The sequence below is a fragment of the Hyposmocoma kahamanoa genome, unplaced genomic scaffold, assembly GCF_003589595.1.
Source record: "Hyposmocoma kahamanoa isolate Upper Pololo Valley unplaced genomic scaffold, ASM358959v1 102, whole genome shotgun sequence".
Taxonomy (NCBI): domain Eukaryota; kingdom Metazoa; phylum Arthropoda; class Insecta; order Lepidoptera; family Cosmopterigidae; genus Hyposmocoma; species Hyposmocoma kahamanoa.
In genome coordinates, this window is record NW_020653337.1 from 10,015,040 (window position 1) to 10,032,732 (window position 17,693).

General features: G+C 36.7%; 1 protein-coding gene across 1 annotated transcript in view; it reads left to right on the plus strand.

Annotated features, from left to right (window-relative positions):
* The window catches only part of LOC113237481 (protein muscleblind), a 392,439-nt gene that overhangs the window by 194,496 nt on the left and 180,250 nt on the right, over positions 1-17,693 (plus strand). Inside the window, exon 2 of the mRNA XM_026473985.1 lies at positions 6,524-6,565. The gene's annotated coding sequence lies outside the window, so the exon portion shown is untranslated. The remainder of the gene's footprint in view (positions 1-6,523; positions 6,566-17,693) is intronic.

Genomic DNA, 17,693 nt, shown 5'->3' on the forward strand with positions numbered 1-17,693 from the left:
TTATTGATTTATCATTTTCAACACGTACACATCGCACTGATGCGGATCTTCTCTAAATAATCACATTCATCCCGGGAATCACGGTCTCGAAAATTCGGACAGTCTCAATAATTTTAGGGCATTTGCGATACTTATATTTTCAGTCTAGGGAATATGGATCGGGAATGTTTTACTTTCTCAAACACGTATCTCATAAAGAGTTATTATTCAGGACATGGCAAAAATTTTTATTTGTTTTATATTTCTTATTAAGGGTGTTATTTTGGATGCATTACTTTAAGAGTAGGTAAAAGCCAGTGTGTGGAAATGAAGGAAATATGATGTGTAATCAGCCTGGAAATTTGTATATACAATGTATTTTTTGCGTTTCAGTTACTTTGTGTTTAAAAATTTGAGTTTGAGAAAGTAAGGCGACGATTTGTGATATTTACAAAAAGTCTAAAATTAACACGTAAGTACGTAACTCTCAAATTGTTTTGCATGAGTTCATGATCACGCATTAAATATAAACACACTTCTTCAAAGAACCGCCAGAACCGGTATCATTTAAAACTGTCTCAACCATCACTGGTTTTATAAATCGTCTATGCTAAATACTAGATTCTACGAAACTATAAATTCGTTACACCTGGCCCAATAAATCAACGTTTCTAGATGACATGGGAAATATGACGTACTCTGTATATTTTAATAGGTTATTATTTTTCAATATTTTGAGAAAATTTTCAAGTTTGGGCCAACAACTTTTAAAAATAAAAAGAAAATAAAATAAGATCACGTTGGACGTTAATGTCGCATTTTCAATTTCCTGCACGGACTATATGTAGGTAATGTTGTAGTTAAATGTAATCCATTTCTAATTTGGTGCCTGTACACAAACAGCCTAACTATTTCACCATATAAGTAAATTCGTCTTCTTAACCGAAATCACTTCTGTATAACTCATACTTTCCATATCCACGTACTTTCCAAGCAGCCATTTTAGTGTTAAATCCCACAAAATGTATACTTTAAGCTAGAAAGACTCCTTGAATGAAGATAATTTACTTCGCAGACTCGGTGGGAATGTCTCGGCTAAATGAATGAAATAACATCAAGAAATAACTTCAACCAACTCATTCTCTAAGAATGACATATTGTATTTTCATAATTAAATATATAGTTTAAATTTTTATTGAATTCATATTCAATTATTTTTACGTGAAATTACTCCACTTTTTTTTCAGTTTGTTATAATTATTAATACAAAGAACGAACACTCAGAAAAAATTCCTTCGATCCGGCTGGATTCGCACCGACGCCTTCTAGCGTACCGTGTCAGACGCTCTACCAACTAAGCCACGGAATGAACGGAAAAGCGGACCTCACTAATTTTTCTATGTGCTTGCGTCGTATCTTTGTAAAACCAAAACCAAAACCAAAGTTTTTCAACGACTGTCTTTCTTAACCCAAAATCTGTAACGATTTCGAGATTTTGTGTCACAGTTGTAGCTTTACAAAGCTATTTAAACATGCAAAGCAATAAAATAAAACAGCACAGTATATATATTTTTTATTACACCAAGTGACAGGACGAATAAGTCGTGCGCTCGCCTATCCATAGCAGTTGCAGTGCCACTCAGAGCTTTGAACCCCAAAGATCTTAGGGACACTGCCACTGTTATCATCCTGCCGTCATCCTGAGACATAAGTTGACAAGTCCCATGTGCCTGTAATTTCACCAGCACCCTTACCCTTCAAAGCCGAAACACAGTAATGCTCACATTAGTTCTTGGCGGCAGAAATAGGTAAGGTACTTTGTCTGTCTGTGAGAGTGGCAGCGAGAAAATCCACTCCTTGCACTCCTTATCCTTCCCACCTTCCGTCTGTTACCTTAGATCACATGGTAACAGGTTTCCTCTATCTATCTATACACGTATATAAAGTAGTGTATGGTTAGGGCTAGGCTGTTAGGTAGGAACGTAGGGTTGTTTGTGATAGGTTACAGCTTTCCCTTACCATTTCATATATAGCCAGCTAGCTTAAATTGCACATACAAGACGATACTCAACAGTAACACTCATATCACACCCAACAAATAATAAAAAATGAAAAGTACTACACAAAGACATAGATAAAGTTAGTTAGCTCTACATTATGGTCACTCAACTCCATCACTAATTTATTTTCAAGTGACATAAATCGAAAACTTTCTGTCATCAAATGAAATCCCAAGACGCCAAGATAAACTCCATGCGAAGGATATTCAAACGGCGAGAAAGAGCATTCACGTGGAGACGTTCTTAAGCAATCGCTAGGACTCGACACAATACTGCGGCACTCCATTCGCACTGTTCTGTTCTCTCTACCGAGAAACGAGTGCAATTTCCCGCGTCCCGTATCGTCGGCGACGTACAAAAATTGCTTTTCTAAAAATATAGAGAAAAAAGTTTCATGCAAATTTTTGTAAAGTCATTCGAAAGCGTGCGTTTGTATTTCTCGGAGGGTAAAGGAGGCGAACGATTGTCGTGAATTCCTTTATTTTGTAAGAGGAATATTGCGCGTCGGGTGCAGGCGTTCAGTTCAGCTGCTGCCCGAACGAGCATTGTTTACCGGTAGCAATACCCGCATCGAACACGATGCTCTGTCATCAACCCTTATTAAACACAAAACCTTGTGTGCTCTTTACGATTGTCCAGAATCTATACCTGTTAATGCAAGGCAAATGTCAATATAGGTTTACAAACGGTGTGAATGTACAATGCAAATTGTTAGACAAAACAACAAATAATATTCCAAAGAGATGACAACAATTATGAACGAATGAATGAATTAAATATTCCTTATTGCACATAATATAATAGTAAGTTAATGTGCAACAGGCGGCCTTATTGCAAACAAATCTGCTACTAAACTAAATTTTTGGCTCAAAGGAAAAAGCCAAGTGAAGCAAGAAAAATGTTTTAACACGAAGCTAGACGACCGGCATAGACAGCAGGTACATGCCGTCAAATTAATCACAGTATCCTTAATCACTGCTAGAGACGTGCACCGCGCCGCCGCGCCAACACCGCTCCACTGCTGAATTTTCCACGCCGCCACCGATGAATGTAATCGGCTTGGCGAAAATTTCTTTATTTTTACAAAGTATGAACTACTTAGTTATTTACAAGTTACTGTCTACATACATCCTATTCATAAATTAGACTCACTGGATTAAAATGCGTGGCACACTTACTATTTATCCCGCTAGATGGTTAACGAATGCTGGTGCTGTTGGACTGTCAAACTCCACAGAACCTGCTTACTTTCGAGTTAAAATTTAAAAAAGGTCTAATAAATTAATACGAGGGTTGATTTATACATTGTTTTAGCATTTCTTATACCTGAATTATTTTTTTACCTGACACACCGATTTCATGCCGATCGAAAAAATCGATTTAACGATTAGCGTACATCTCTAATCACAGCAAACATAGAGAGTCTGTATTTATCTTGGGGAAGTTATTTCCCCGATACAGTCAATTGACGCAGGTTCCACTCCATCCGGGGTCAAGGTCCAATTTGTCGTAAATACAAATAAATTGGTTACCTTCTGAATCCCATTGGCCGATCTTATCATATTTTATGATATACTAAACTAACGTACTTATGTTCTTATAATCGAGCTTTTCTTTTACAACCAGACGACTAATATTCTATTTTAGGGTTTATTCGTTCTGAACTAGTCTGGTAACTACGTACACTTACGTTTAAATTAAATTCTCTCGATATAGGACAAAAATGGGCCCCGCGTTGGGCGCCATTTTTCGTAATAAAACTTAATAGGTATTTACGAAGGTAAAAAAATGTCACCTTGACCTGACTTTCAGTTGTTATTTTTCATTACATTGACAGTTGTAAAATGCTAAGATATAATATGGTTTTACTGTACTGTAATAATCCCTTATTCGTTTTTAATTAATTACAGAGTAACGAAGCTCATAAATGAGGGCAAATATTCATTTCCCTTGTGGAAACGCGCAAAACGTTTACTAACTACATTTTATGCTGTAAGTACTTACTATAAATGTTCATAGTTGTTAATACACAACGTAATACCAGAACGTAGGATTGCTTACATTCCGATTACGAGTAAAAAATAGTGTACCGTTTCTAATTTAGCTTGAATATATGGTATTTAATAAAAATATTAATTTAATAAAGTTTGTGAGCTTTACTTCCTTTGATTTTTTATTTATTTCGTGAGTCATGCGTCCCTACTGCCGAGATATTCGTTTTATCAAGATTAACAATATGATTTCCAGTTCGTAATTAGAAAATATTGAGTCTTAAATTGGTTCCGATCTGGAGGTTCTAAGAACAGTGCCCTCGAAATTAACTTCATTATTCTGGATATTCATAAAATGAAAGTATTTTCGGGTTTGAAATAAGGTAGGAAATTAAAAAGAATAACCAATTTAATAATTATCGTGTCTTTCGAGACACACGCATGTTATTATAATACAGTATTTGTTATTTATTTTTGCTATAGTTTTTACAACCTTGTTAATAAACGTACAAATAAAAATCTAAATCCAATGACATTGATTATAGACATAGCATCACACTGCTCGACTTCGTCGTCCTAGTTTCAATGCTAACCAATAAAAAGACATAAAATTCATATAATGTTGTATAGTCAGAACTGTCACTAACTTCAAATGTGTGTGACATTGAATTCGTAAGCAACGTCAAGTAGTTTCTCTTTTTGTGAACGAAACTTCGTCTTGTCTGGAGCATTCTGAACCACGCTTAAGTCCATTTGCTACTTGTCACCTCACTCCGCCCCCCTCTTCTGCCCGCAAACACACCGGAAAGCAAATTACCTTAATGGATGTTAAAAAAATTATTGCAAATTGTATAAACTTTTCTCTCGAAAAACAAGATCTTCGATCTATTGTAGCCACGGAAGGTTATTTGGCTATTTATTTCGTGGGCACGCAGGAAATGTGAGACTGATGACTAAGCAATAATAAATGATCAACAAGGAGAACTAAACAATAACAGAAGTGCTCTGAAACCTGAAATTAACTTAATGTAAGTAATGGTTTAATCAAATTAATATCTAATAATAAATCTGTTTTACACAAAACGGTACCAGCAATTGTTAAAAATAATAATGGTCTGAGATACTTCTGAGGGTTTACCTTCTTCATCGTTTAAAAACGTAGCTTTGCGATGCGGATATACTAAAGCCGTGTTTCGTATAAAACTGTCTCATATACTTTTCTTTTTTTTACAGTTTACGTAATTCTTCAATATCATTTTTAATATATTTATTATGGCTAATTAGCAATTGTTACATCGATTACAAATTCCATTTTATATTATATAAGCGTCTCTGACACACAACAAGTTCGAGATGAAATACAACTAGTACTGAGCAGGATAATCTAAATATTTTATGGGTTATGAAAAAAAAAACAGAAATTACACATAGAGATTATAATATTATAATAGTACATTTACTTGCTACTTAAGACCAGTCCAACGGGAGAACGGTAGCTTAAGAGTCCGCACTAACGCTAAAATAGAAGAGCTCGTCGCCCAACCAAACATCATTGGCGAAACCAAAGCGCACAGACTTCGCTGGCTCGGCTATTTAGAAAGGATGGGAGAGGATCGGAACCTATCTGGGTCGTCCTACTGGACGAAGACCGGTTGGTCGTCTTAGGTATCGCTGGAGCGTCGCCGTGGAGGCGGACCTGCGCGAATTACAAGGCATCAATTGGCGAGTGATTGCACAGGACCGAAGAAAGTGGCATCATCTCGTTTCGGAGGCCGGGATACATGGGTCGCTGAGCCAGCGGAGTAGTAGTACTTGTTAACAACTTCCTTGTAGAAACTAGTTAGCGAGTCCGAGAACATGTCCACGGATACACTATGCTCATGGTGTAATCTAGACAGACGGGAGACTGTTGAGTTGAGACCTAATTTAGTTCTTCTGTATATGATAACAGAAAGGCAACGATTGTATGACGAGGGTGTAATAAATTGGGAACAATAAATTTAACAATAATGTAAATTGTGAGCAGTTAATTTTGTTATTAAAAAGTCTAAGTGATGAGTAGGTTTTTTTTAATAAAATCAAGTGATGTGACGAACAAGTCGTGCGCCTAATGGTAAGCTACTCGTCTGTCCATAACATTTGCAGTGCCAGTCACGAACTTTAAATCGCAAAGATCTAAGGGGCACTGCCACTGCGCCGGTCACCCTGAGACATAAGTTAACAAGTCCCATGTGCCTTTAATTTCACCAGCACCCTTACCCTTCAAAACCGGAGCGCAGTAATGCTGACATTACTGCTTGGCAGCAGAAATAGATAAGGTGGTAAGCTTTGCTGCTACTTAAAAGATCCCGAAGATCCAGGTCCAGAAGATCTCTGAGCTTTTCAAGTGAGACTTTTTTCATTATCATAAGTGTTAAACGACAGACCCCAGTTTTCCGAGTTAGGATGTTAACCCTAAATCTCAATAACCTATATATAAAAATTTTGTTTCAGAACACATTGCGGCCTTGCTGTCGGAAAATAATTTACGAAAAGGTAGGCCGCATTTCAAATTCCTAAATAACAAAATCCTCGGCAGCGGCATTCCAATAATTTTCATCGCTTCCAAGACATTCATGGAGATTCATTGGAGGTGCCTAATGAGAAAAACGTTTAATCAGTCGTCAACAGCGCAATAAGTAATAAAATTCTAAGAAACGTTTTTCTTTTCGTTAGATCCCATCTTATGCGCTTCACTCTGAGGGTCAATAAAATTTAAGTGCTTCAGCATTCCGTCTGGTAAACAATAATACGATGCTCTGAAACTATCGTGATTAAAAAGAGTTTGGCTAAACCACGATGCTCCCCTTTCGTATTTTGCATAAAATTTTCATCTTAAAAATAGGAATATCCCATTTTGGCTGCGCAGTTTACGATTCTCATCGAGCTCGCCTTCGTCTTCCTATTTCGTGGTGGAATAGCCCTAATAACATGCCACAACTCATTCTGATTTATACGGTCTCGTTATAATTGTGCGCTTCGCTGGCGCGCTGCTATTGCCCGCTGTTGCAATTTTCATGCAACCGATTCGCGAGAATGGATTTATTCTTTCAGGCCTGTCGTTCGTAACTCCCAAGAGTATTATTGCATAAAATAATTTAATTTTGAGACAGCTGCGTCGCTAACAACGCTTAATACCAAAATTAACTACTACTATTTGTTACACTTTTGTCATGGTCAATATCTCTTGCTCTGACGACACCCACCAAACAGAAGACTGTTGAAAAATAAGAATCTCTTGGAAAAATATTATGCAAATGCTTGTAAGTATTCTGGGTTAATAATGCACGGGCGATTTCCAGAGATGTTAACGGGCGCACTGAAATCGTGTGAAGGCCATCTTAAAATAATATTCCTATTTATTACGTCGTGAATCAGCGCGTGTTTTACAAAACAACGTTCCGCGGTATGTAGAGGTACTAGTACATAAAATTTAATAGCGTTATCTAAAGCCATAAAATATTTAATCACGATTAAGTCCGTAACCAGTTCAAACTTTGGTAGTTCGCATTGATGTCTGGCCGTAAACGAGACTAACTCTCGGCTCAGCGGTACCGCTCCCACATTTCAGTTCGTGATTACGATCTTTCCAACAATACAATCAATCGTCAACTTTTATTTGACTTATCTGGAAATAAAAAACAAGTAAACAAACATTCGGGCTCGGATTCCGAAGATCCCGGTAAAGTTTGAAGGTGAGCCGCCGACCGTCTCCCTAATAGAGAAGAAAAATACGTTAATGTACCCTCAGATCCCGAAGACAAATAAACCGAAGCGGACACGGACGAAATAAAAGCAGGGAGGCGCTGAGATAAATAACAATGATCTTACAGGGAGCGCGGGGCACGGGAGGGTGGTGAGGTCAACCCGCCGCCGTGTCACACTACTCACTGTTTTTACTTGTTATTAGGTCCAATGTTACAAATTAACTTACTCTCTTTTAGTACTGACTAATATTAAAAGAAACATTCCCAAATAAAGTGACAAATAAAATACACCACTTTGCGACTATATATAATTTGTATGCCAGCTTTCATTTTGAGTAACAAGAAAGAATTGTGGAAATACTAAAATTTTCATCTGAAATTGAATGTAGCTGCAGAGGTAGGCTGGAACCAAAACAATAGAGCAGCGAAAGTATACAAAATTTATATTATTCTAAGGCTTACGTTCGCCTGAATGAAATATGCTTTTCAAATTATGATAATGTAATTTACATGTTTTACGACACAATGGAACCACTTTTTATATTGTGATATTGTGTAGCAAACCATTATTAACTTTAAAAATCTATGAATATAGTATAATATAAAAGATGCATCAAATTAAAACTATTAAAAAGTATATTATCGTGAAACAATAGAACTAGTATTAGACTACTTCGGTAGCACGGTCATACCTCCGGTTTTGAAACTGCTCCTGCCAGTCACCAGTACCCAGGTTTCTTTCTGCAGTTCGTTGCTACAACGTTGCCTAGGACGTTCGTTCAGTCGTTAAAAGTACGCACTTTTTGCAACTCCCATTCTCCCCATGTGCGTTTAGTAGCAGTAGAGCTCCTTGTGAAAGAGTTCGTCCACGGAAGTATTGCCACCTTACCTATTTCTGCCGCCAAGCAGTACTGTGAGCATTACGATATTCCGGTTTGGAAGGGTAAAGGGTGCTGGTGGAATCACAGGCACATGGGACTTGCCAGCTTATGAATCCGGATGACGGGTGCAGTGGGAGTGCCCCTCAGATCTTTGCGATTTAAAGCTCTGTGTGGCACGGCAACTATTGTGGACAGGCGCGTTACTTGGTATCTTAAAAAAACACTTTGGATTTTTACACCTCCTCTCCACGATAAAATTAGTTGCTAAAATAGACAATACGGCACATGTATTATTTGCGTTTATTGCATCTTTAATTTGACGTAAAGAACCCTGACATTGGTTACACGTAGGTACATTCTGCAATCACGCACTTTCTAATTTTCCGAAACTATATCTATAAAGGGAAGTGTAGAGGAAAATTTGTTTACGAACTGTGCGAAATGTTTTTCATGTATTCTGTGTACAGAGTTAATGTTCACTATTTACCTAACTCCATGCAAACAAAGTCGCGGGAATCGCTTAATTCAATAATGAAAGGAAACAAAATTCGTGACAATTTAGCATTGTTCAAAACATACAACTGTTCTGAGTCGTCTTTACAAAACTTGAATTGATTCGGACCCTTTTCCTGTGCGCTTCAACGAAACTGGATTCCGAAAGCTCTTTTTGTTTGCGGCTTGTGATAATCTTCCTCAAAACAATGTCAGATTTAATTAAAATACTTTAAAACAATAAAAGTTCGTCAAAAGGGACTTTTATTGATGCCCCAAAATGAGTTCTTTCTTGCGTTTGACGTTTATTAATGTTAAGAGGTTATTGTTTTCCCAATTAATATTATATTTGACTTATCACTTAATCGTCTGACAGTATCAACAAGTTACAGATAAAAAGCAATACTTTATTTATTCTTAAATACGAGTATGAACATATATTTATTTATTTATTTATTAGGTTTACGAACATCTGTGTACAATATTACTTATTACATCTTATCATACCATCGTGTACCAAACGTCGAAATTCGATGACGTGGGTAAACGCATCACGAGGTTAAGGTGGAGGTGGGCGGGACATTTGGCTACACGAGAAGACGGAGAATGGACCAAAGCAGTCAGAGCAAAAAGCAGTGGGCAAACCACCAGCACGATGACATTATCAGATTTGCGGGATCACACTGGATGCGAATGGCGCAGAATCGAAAATATTGGAACAATAAAGAAGAGGCCTATACCCAGCAGTGGGTTGATATTGACTGACCACGATGATGATGATCAAAATGCATGCAAGATTGAGTCCTTCTTTTAAGAATGAAAATACTTGTATTAGAAGGTCTCGTTCGTCTGTAACTACAGTCGTCACAAAACAAAAGGCACCTTTTGACTTTTTGATTACAATGACAACTTGTAGGTAGTTGTTGTTGTAGAGCATTACATTAACAAAGTTCACAAGTACAACCTGTAGGAAAATTCTGAAGCAAAACAAAAAAGACTTTATAGTTTAAATTTTCATTCACTTTCATCGGAAGATGAGCCAAAATCATCAGTTGACTAGTTCAACTAGTATTCTCAATATTATAGTAATAATTTGCAAAAAACAAAAGGAAATATTAATCCGCCTTTACGGTTCTGAGCACTGGGCTCTTCTCAATTTTTGTTTTAATATTTAAATAAGTTAATATGTTATAAGTGAAATTTAATTAACTCGGTGAAATTCGGCGATTAATAGATGATAACACTATTATTCAAAAAAATAACTGTTTTTACGTCGCTTCGGACTAACCCTTTATTGCATTTTATTTTGGCATTCGTGCAAAAGTAATACTTGAAGTATGTTTGTTCTATCATATTATATAATATTTCACTAACATTAATGCAATTTTTAAAAACCCAATAAGTCAATAACTTTTTGTTTACTGTTTCGTTGATTGCATTCTTATTGTCTTGTCTTTTCTTAGTGTCTTCTTTAGATGTCAAATCGGGTCTCTTACATTGTGACGATAAATTGTACGCAATAGCTATAATACAAAATAAGATAAAAGAAGTAAATCTCTTACAGAACTAAATCTCTTGACTACAATCCAAAAATAATTAATAAATGAAGACCCGAGGATCGAACCCGGATCCTGAGAGATGGCGACACCATGAAAACCGATGTGCAAGCCACTAAGCCACGAGGACATCAAAAGAAATTGATAATAAAATTATATCGAGTTCTTAGGTTTTCGCGGATGTTGCACATAGGAAATGAAACTATTTTTCCGGATTTAAATCGTGTATATTTGTTTTTTCAAACAAACCAACGTTTCAGGCCCTTTACAGGTACCATGGTCACGGTTGACACAGTCAACCCATTTAAATCCAAAAAAATAGTTTCATTTCCTAAATAAAATTATAGTTTTGGAAAAAGAGTAAATACACTTAGATTAGCTTATTGTTTGTTTATACATAAGTTTTTCTAAGTAAAATGTAAAGTTGGTAACAAGTAGGAAATCAAACTATTTATTTTTTGGATCGAAAATCGCGTATATTTGTTTTTTTCGCACATACCGCTCAGCCAGTCAGAAAACACAAAATTTTCGCGATTTAGTTCCGAAAAAAATTAGTTTCATTTCCTACGTGTCACATTCACGAAAACCTAAAAACTCGATTGATAACAAGTTTTTGAAGCCTGTTGGACTACTATTTACATTTACTTCATAATAACTATGTTTCATTTCCTTTTTCTGTTATGCCATTGTCGCGTAATGCCAAATGTAGTAGTGACTGAATTTCTGATAGTCTATATTGCATACGGAATAAACGGAAATCATTTACATATTCGATCGCGTAGTGGCTGTAGACCAAAACGCTCAACTACTCAGGGGTCAATGCTTTGGGTTGAATTTCTAACAACTTTTCATTGGATTCCGGTAAGTTCAAAGTAGTTTTACTGATATTGATCTTTGGAATGAAATAGATCAATCATAGATGAAATGCAAAGGATTATAAAAAAGTTATTTGATTTTTTTTTATCGGAATGATCACCTGTACATTATTTTATTTACCTCGACGGAATCAGGACGAAACCACTGGATTGAGCTTCATAATTTTTTTTATAATTTCAAGTGCCGAGACGAACAAGTCGTGCGCTTGATGGTAAGCTACATGCCATGTCCATAACAGTTGCAGTGCCACTCAGTTTGTGCCACTTTAAATCGCAAAGATCAGAGGGGCACTGTCACTGCGCCCGTCACACTGAGACAAGTTGCCAAGTTCCATGTGCCTGTAATTGCCAGGTGCCAGCACCCTTACCCTTCTAAACCGGAACGCAGTAATGTTAACATTACTGTTTGGCGGCAGAAATAGGTAAGGTGGCAGTACTTTCCTGGACGAACTCTTTCACAAGGAGCTCTACTGCTGGTAAATCCCAAAGTCCTTTCTACAGAACGTCATCACTACAGTAGAAATGTATGATTATCACTAGTATCAGGTTTCTTAGCACGGTATGACTTCTTTTTATTTTCCCGATACTTCACATCATCACCCAAAACACCTACATTCGGTCGTCAGGTCATTAACCAATAGAGCTTATGATCTTTGTGATTCACATCACCTACCACAGGAACAGGAGCACGTTAAGACAGTTTTGCGACAGAATGGATACAGAACAAAAACATTTAAACCAATACACAAAAGGAAGAAGCAAATTGACGTACAGAGACTACCAGTTTTTCAGCCCTATGTACAAGGGGTGACAGATAAAATAGCCAAGTCGCTAAGGAAGTTTTCCATAAAAACTGTTTTCACCCCCTTAACCAAAATAGGAAAAATGTTACGTTCACCAAAAGACCGCCTTCCATTACAAACACCGGATGTCTATAAAGTGAACTGCAGTTGTGGGAGCTTGTATATCGGTCAGACTAAACGAACAATTGTCGATCAGCAGTAAAAAACAATGATGCACAGAAGTCGGCTATAGCACAACATCTCACACAGACTGACACTAACCACTGGATCGAGTTGAATAGCCCCCAGGTACTCTCGACAGAACGTCACTACATACCACGGTTGGTACGAGAAGCCATCGAGATCACGAAGTACAAAACATTTAACCGTGATGATGGTTTTAAACTGTCCAGTGCATGGAATCCGGTCCTTAGTGCGTGCAGTAATAAAAACAAAAACACCTCGAATTCAGTTTCGCGTGTGGATACAGTGAGTGTGGTTTGTGTGAAAAAAGTGAGTGACAATGGTAACGCTATAACAAATCGCGATGAAGGTAGTCGTCGACAGCGCAAGAGGGTAGTCAGATATGTCTGCTCTTAAAGCTGTCATCTGCCGCCGTCCAGTCAACCCGTGACCATGGAGCGTGCAACCGTTCCGAAATATCGGGAAAATAAAAAGAAGTCATACCGTGGTAAGAAACCTGATACTAGTAATAATCATTTGGTGAATTACCACGAAAGTCTTAAAATCTATATAGTAGAAATGTATGTCATAGGATTCCATCAGTAAATATAAGAGACATCAAGTATCGCCCTGCAAGTAGCCAGATGTATTATTACATCTTACCTTATGGGTTGTAGGTAGATCTAGTGACAACCCTAATGCACGTTAGATAGTCACAAGGTAAACGAGAATACGAGCAATGTCGGCATTTTACCTATGGTGCAGGGTGTGCGGTGCATACGGGTGCAGAGTTCTAGGGGGCGCAGCGCGCAAGCGCAGCTTACGACGCCTCAAAGAAAGCCTGTGCAGCTCGCGGCGCAGGTGAAGTAAAGGGACTATTGCTTTCCATCATCATGTATAATTGCACCATTTGCACCCGAAGTCCCGATCACTAGATAAAATATAACTAAGCATTCCGTTTTGATCACGTGACTACTAGAGGCGTCAGGGTATTGATTGCACCCGGACGCTAGCTAACTAACTAGTTAGGCTAGCGCCGGCGCTGCAGACGAGCCCCTCGATAAGAGGTCGTCAGTGTCGCCCATGGTCATCAGCAACATTAAATGTCAGCATCAATTCATTATACTCTTACTCTGTCTCACTTTTTCTCACTGCTGGGCACATTTCTGTTTAGAATATTGTTGAACAAATTGTATCACTTAAAATGTTAGATGAACTTAGTCTCCGTACAGTATATTACGCATATGTTGATTCTTTGTTGAGTTACGAGCACAGTTGTTATGACCGGACCTTTGAACCATACCTCTGCGAAGTAAATTTCCTACAAATTGGATTTTTAAAATATTTAGCAAGTCGTAAAACCAAGTATAGTTGTAAGGAAGACTATGATAAACTATTTACCTAATGTAAAATACTTCCCGTAAAAGCAAAAGTTCAATATTAGACCGCTATTGAAAACTATTATAAAACTGAATTTAAAATTAACGTAACGAACAATTACAATACTAGGCGAGCCCGTGAAATAGTTATTTGTTAAGCAAGGCTGCAAAGTTGTTGTTTGACGCGAGTGCTTGTATTGAAACCAGAGTAAGCGAAGGAAGCTAAAATTGAATTTCAAAAATAGATTCCTGAGCGTAGCGAGGGTTTCAAGGCACGAGAAGCAAAACAACTTTGCTGCCGAGCGAAACCCACAATTTTTCACTCACTGTAGTGAGGAAAATTTTATATGAAAGAAAAACAGTTGAACTATAAAACCAGCTTTTTTAATTTTAAAAAAAAGTTTCTCTTCTGCCAAATTTTATTCTTGCTGTACTTTTATTTCGTGTGATTAAGTGATTATTGAAATTATTTTAGTTCTTCGAGGAATTAAAATAATTTAATAAACACAATTAGGTATCTTTGTCATTAAATTGACAACAATAATAAGAATAAAATATACCAACGGATTTATAATATTACATAAATAAATAATATATGACAAATCGCGCAGTTGAACGTGTTTTTTTTTCATCGAACAAAAAGTTAGGTGCACCGCAGTCCATCGTCTACTACGAATTTCAAAAACCTTTTCCACCCAGATTTCTAATAAGAAAGCAAGCGCTTCCGAGCTAGTGAAGTGAAAATAAATATGTATGTCCAAAAGTGAACAACAATTATATTAAAAGAACAAATACTTAGATATTTAAGATATTTCTTGTCAATTAAATATAATTAGATTTTAGTTTAGAGAATTATTAAGTAAATTCACTTTGAGGAAAAATATAATATTGATAAGTATCAACAAAGATGTTGACAGCATGCAAACTTAGTTAAAATCTACACTAGTTTTGATAAATGTACTCGTACTAGGTATATAATAGTTTTGTGATTGTGAGTGTAACCTCGGCGAGTAATTGTATAATGTTTTCTAGTATGCCTTTTGAATGAAATAATTTCAAAAAAGGCGAGACTGTAGGCCACAGTCCTACACGCTAGCCCAATTCGGATTGAGTACTTATTTTCGTATTTTCAAGGGTATAAGACGAAAAAATAAAACATCACAGTTTAATTTTTTCGTCTTTTTGGTATACGATGTTAGCGAGAGATATTAATTACAGCTAAATAATCACAAACTATTTAATAGTATAACAATAACAAAAAAAATTCGTATTACAATTTTTTTAAATAAAATTTGATTATAGTTTTCAAATCAAATAGGGTACTTTCTTCTCGTATCATAATGCTAATAAAACGTTTTTGCTTGTAATTTCACCAGCACCCTTACCCTTCAAAATCGGAACACAGTAATGCTGATATTACTGCTTGGCGGCAGAAATAGGTAAGGTGGCAGTACTACCCTGAACGAACTCTTTCACAATGAGCTCTACTGCTACTAAGCTAAGTCCCACGTGCCTGTAATTTCACCAGCACCCTTACCATTCAGATCCGGAACCAAGTAATGCTTAAATTATTGCTTGGCGGCAGAAGTGCGTAAAGTGGCAGTACTTCACAATAATTGTAGTCGACCATACGAGTATTGATTAGCCACACTTTACAATAAATAAGGTTACTTGTATTCATTGTTTATTTTTCCATTCACCACGATTTTTATTGTGATAATTTAAAGATAACTTTTAAAACTCGAACAAATGCTAAATACGAAATAATAAATATTCTGCTAAAGTTGTTTTTTCTCTGCAAATACGAAAATAATGTACAACTAGATCATTTTATTTAAAAAAATATATCTTTTAAGCTGCATTTAAAGTAGTTGTGAATATGTGGAGCGAATCCAAATTATATCACGTAACGAAAATGTTTAAAATTGTGGCAAATCGAAAAGTTTTTTTTTTATTTGAAAAATCATTATGCGGAGCCGTTTTCACCTCCTTTTCTAGAAATGGGTTGAACATAAAAAGTAATTATGTAGTAAAATAAAAGTACTAGTAGTTTTTTCTCACGTGCAATACAATTCTAGCACTGAACTTTGCCAATGATTGTAGACACAATGTAAAAAGTTGATTTAGTGGTGTTACGCGTCGTAAATTCTGATGTTGCTATTTGCGCATCCATGGTTTTATGGATGAATTCATAGAAATCTTAGCACAGTGGTATATTACTTACTCATATTCTTCCTTTTTTACTACCTTTGATTTACGGAAATTATTACTAAATGTGTTTTTGTTTTCTTAGCAAAGCTCCCTTAATCAATGTTTTAAAAAGTCACAAGAAAACCGCCGACAATTTCTAGTCTGATCATTATGCTTAGCATATGCCTTGCGTCACATCGTTCAGGAATAATTGCCGGAGCAGTCAGTACATGCTAATCCATCTAATTTATACGCGCGATAACTTCAACGCTGTTTATTGTAATTACGTTTATTAAAACATTTGATACTTCAGTACCTCTCTGTACGTTGTATGATGTTTATGCGAACCGCAAAAATCATACTTAAAAAAGATATAGCACATCGTATAGGTACATACGCACACAAACACACTCAACATACAGTGCCATACAGCCCCGCACTAGGGAAACCCTGTGTCTCGGGTGCCACGGACACATACATAGACAACCACAAATTACACCCAAACTCACGAGAGAAATAAACGTAGGCCATCGAACCTGGGACCTCTGCGTGCCAGTCCGGCATGGTAACCGTTCGGCCACTGACATAGTTTATTATATTTTTATAGGTACGTTTTGTAAGGTCAAATTTAATGGAATAGTATGAATTAGATCAGGTTTATTTTATAACATAACTGGTACCAATATTTCGATAATGAAAAAATAAATTTTTAAGTGCCAAAAAGAAGAGGCAAGACATTCATGAATATTTAAGAATTTCTAATTTTACCTACGCTGAAACTTTTCAAGGCTCAACCTACTTTAATGCCTGCGCAAGTGAATAGGTATCCAGTTCTGTTAATAGGCTATCTAGCCTGCATGAATTTCTATATTATAGAGAGACATGGAGACAATGCCCCAATGGGCAATCTATTTGAGTAATTATGCGCTAAGGGCCATTGTCGGCCATCTTGCAAGCGTCGAATGAGCTTGTTCGCTGAATGCCTGCTTGTTATGTACCATGTTTGTGATCACGGGCGACACTGCCCATAGTGCCCCGGAGTGTCTTCAATGACACTAGACATAACTTTATTGCGCCACTTTGATCCCAAGTGCACAGTTTAATGTTAAAACATTTTCAGCCACCGACACGTCCAATATAACAAAACTTTACCCAAAGTTTTACGTCTCAAACCTAAAATGAAAATTTCGAGAAACGAAACTCGAAATGCTGTTTAATTATAACACTAGATAAGTTAACAATCTCGAAACCAAACTCTGACTGCGGCTTATCTGGCGCCAAATGTTTCAAAGGAACTTTTAACGAGTTGGAAGTTGAGCTGACTATAGTGTGCAGTGCGAGTGTAACGCCGCCGCCTTCGTAAGATTAATTAAACAATTGCACGATGACTCCTTGAAAACACTCCGACATGTCTCGGCCTGTCGCCGCCAACCTTGCCAAATTAAAGCCATAAATCAAAATCCAACGATCGGAAAGAGAAATGTAATAATAAAGAACTAACCAGTTCACAGCAGTACTAAACGACTTGAGCGAGATTACTTCCATCTTTCAGTTTGTGGGAAAGAAAACAATAATGACT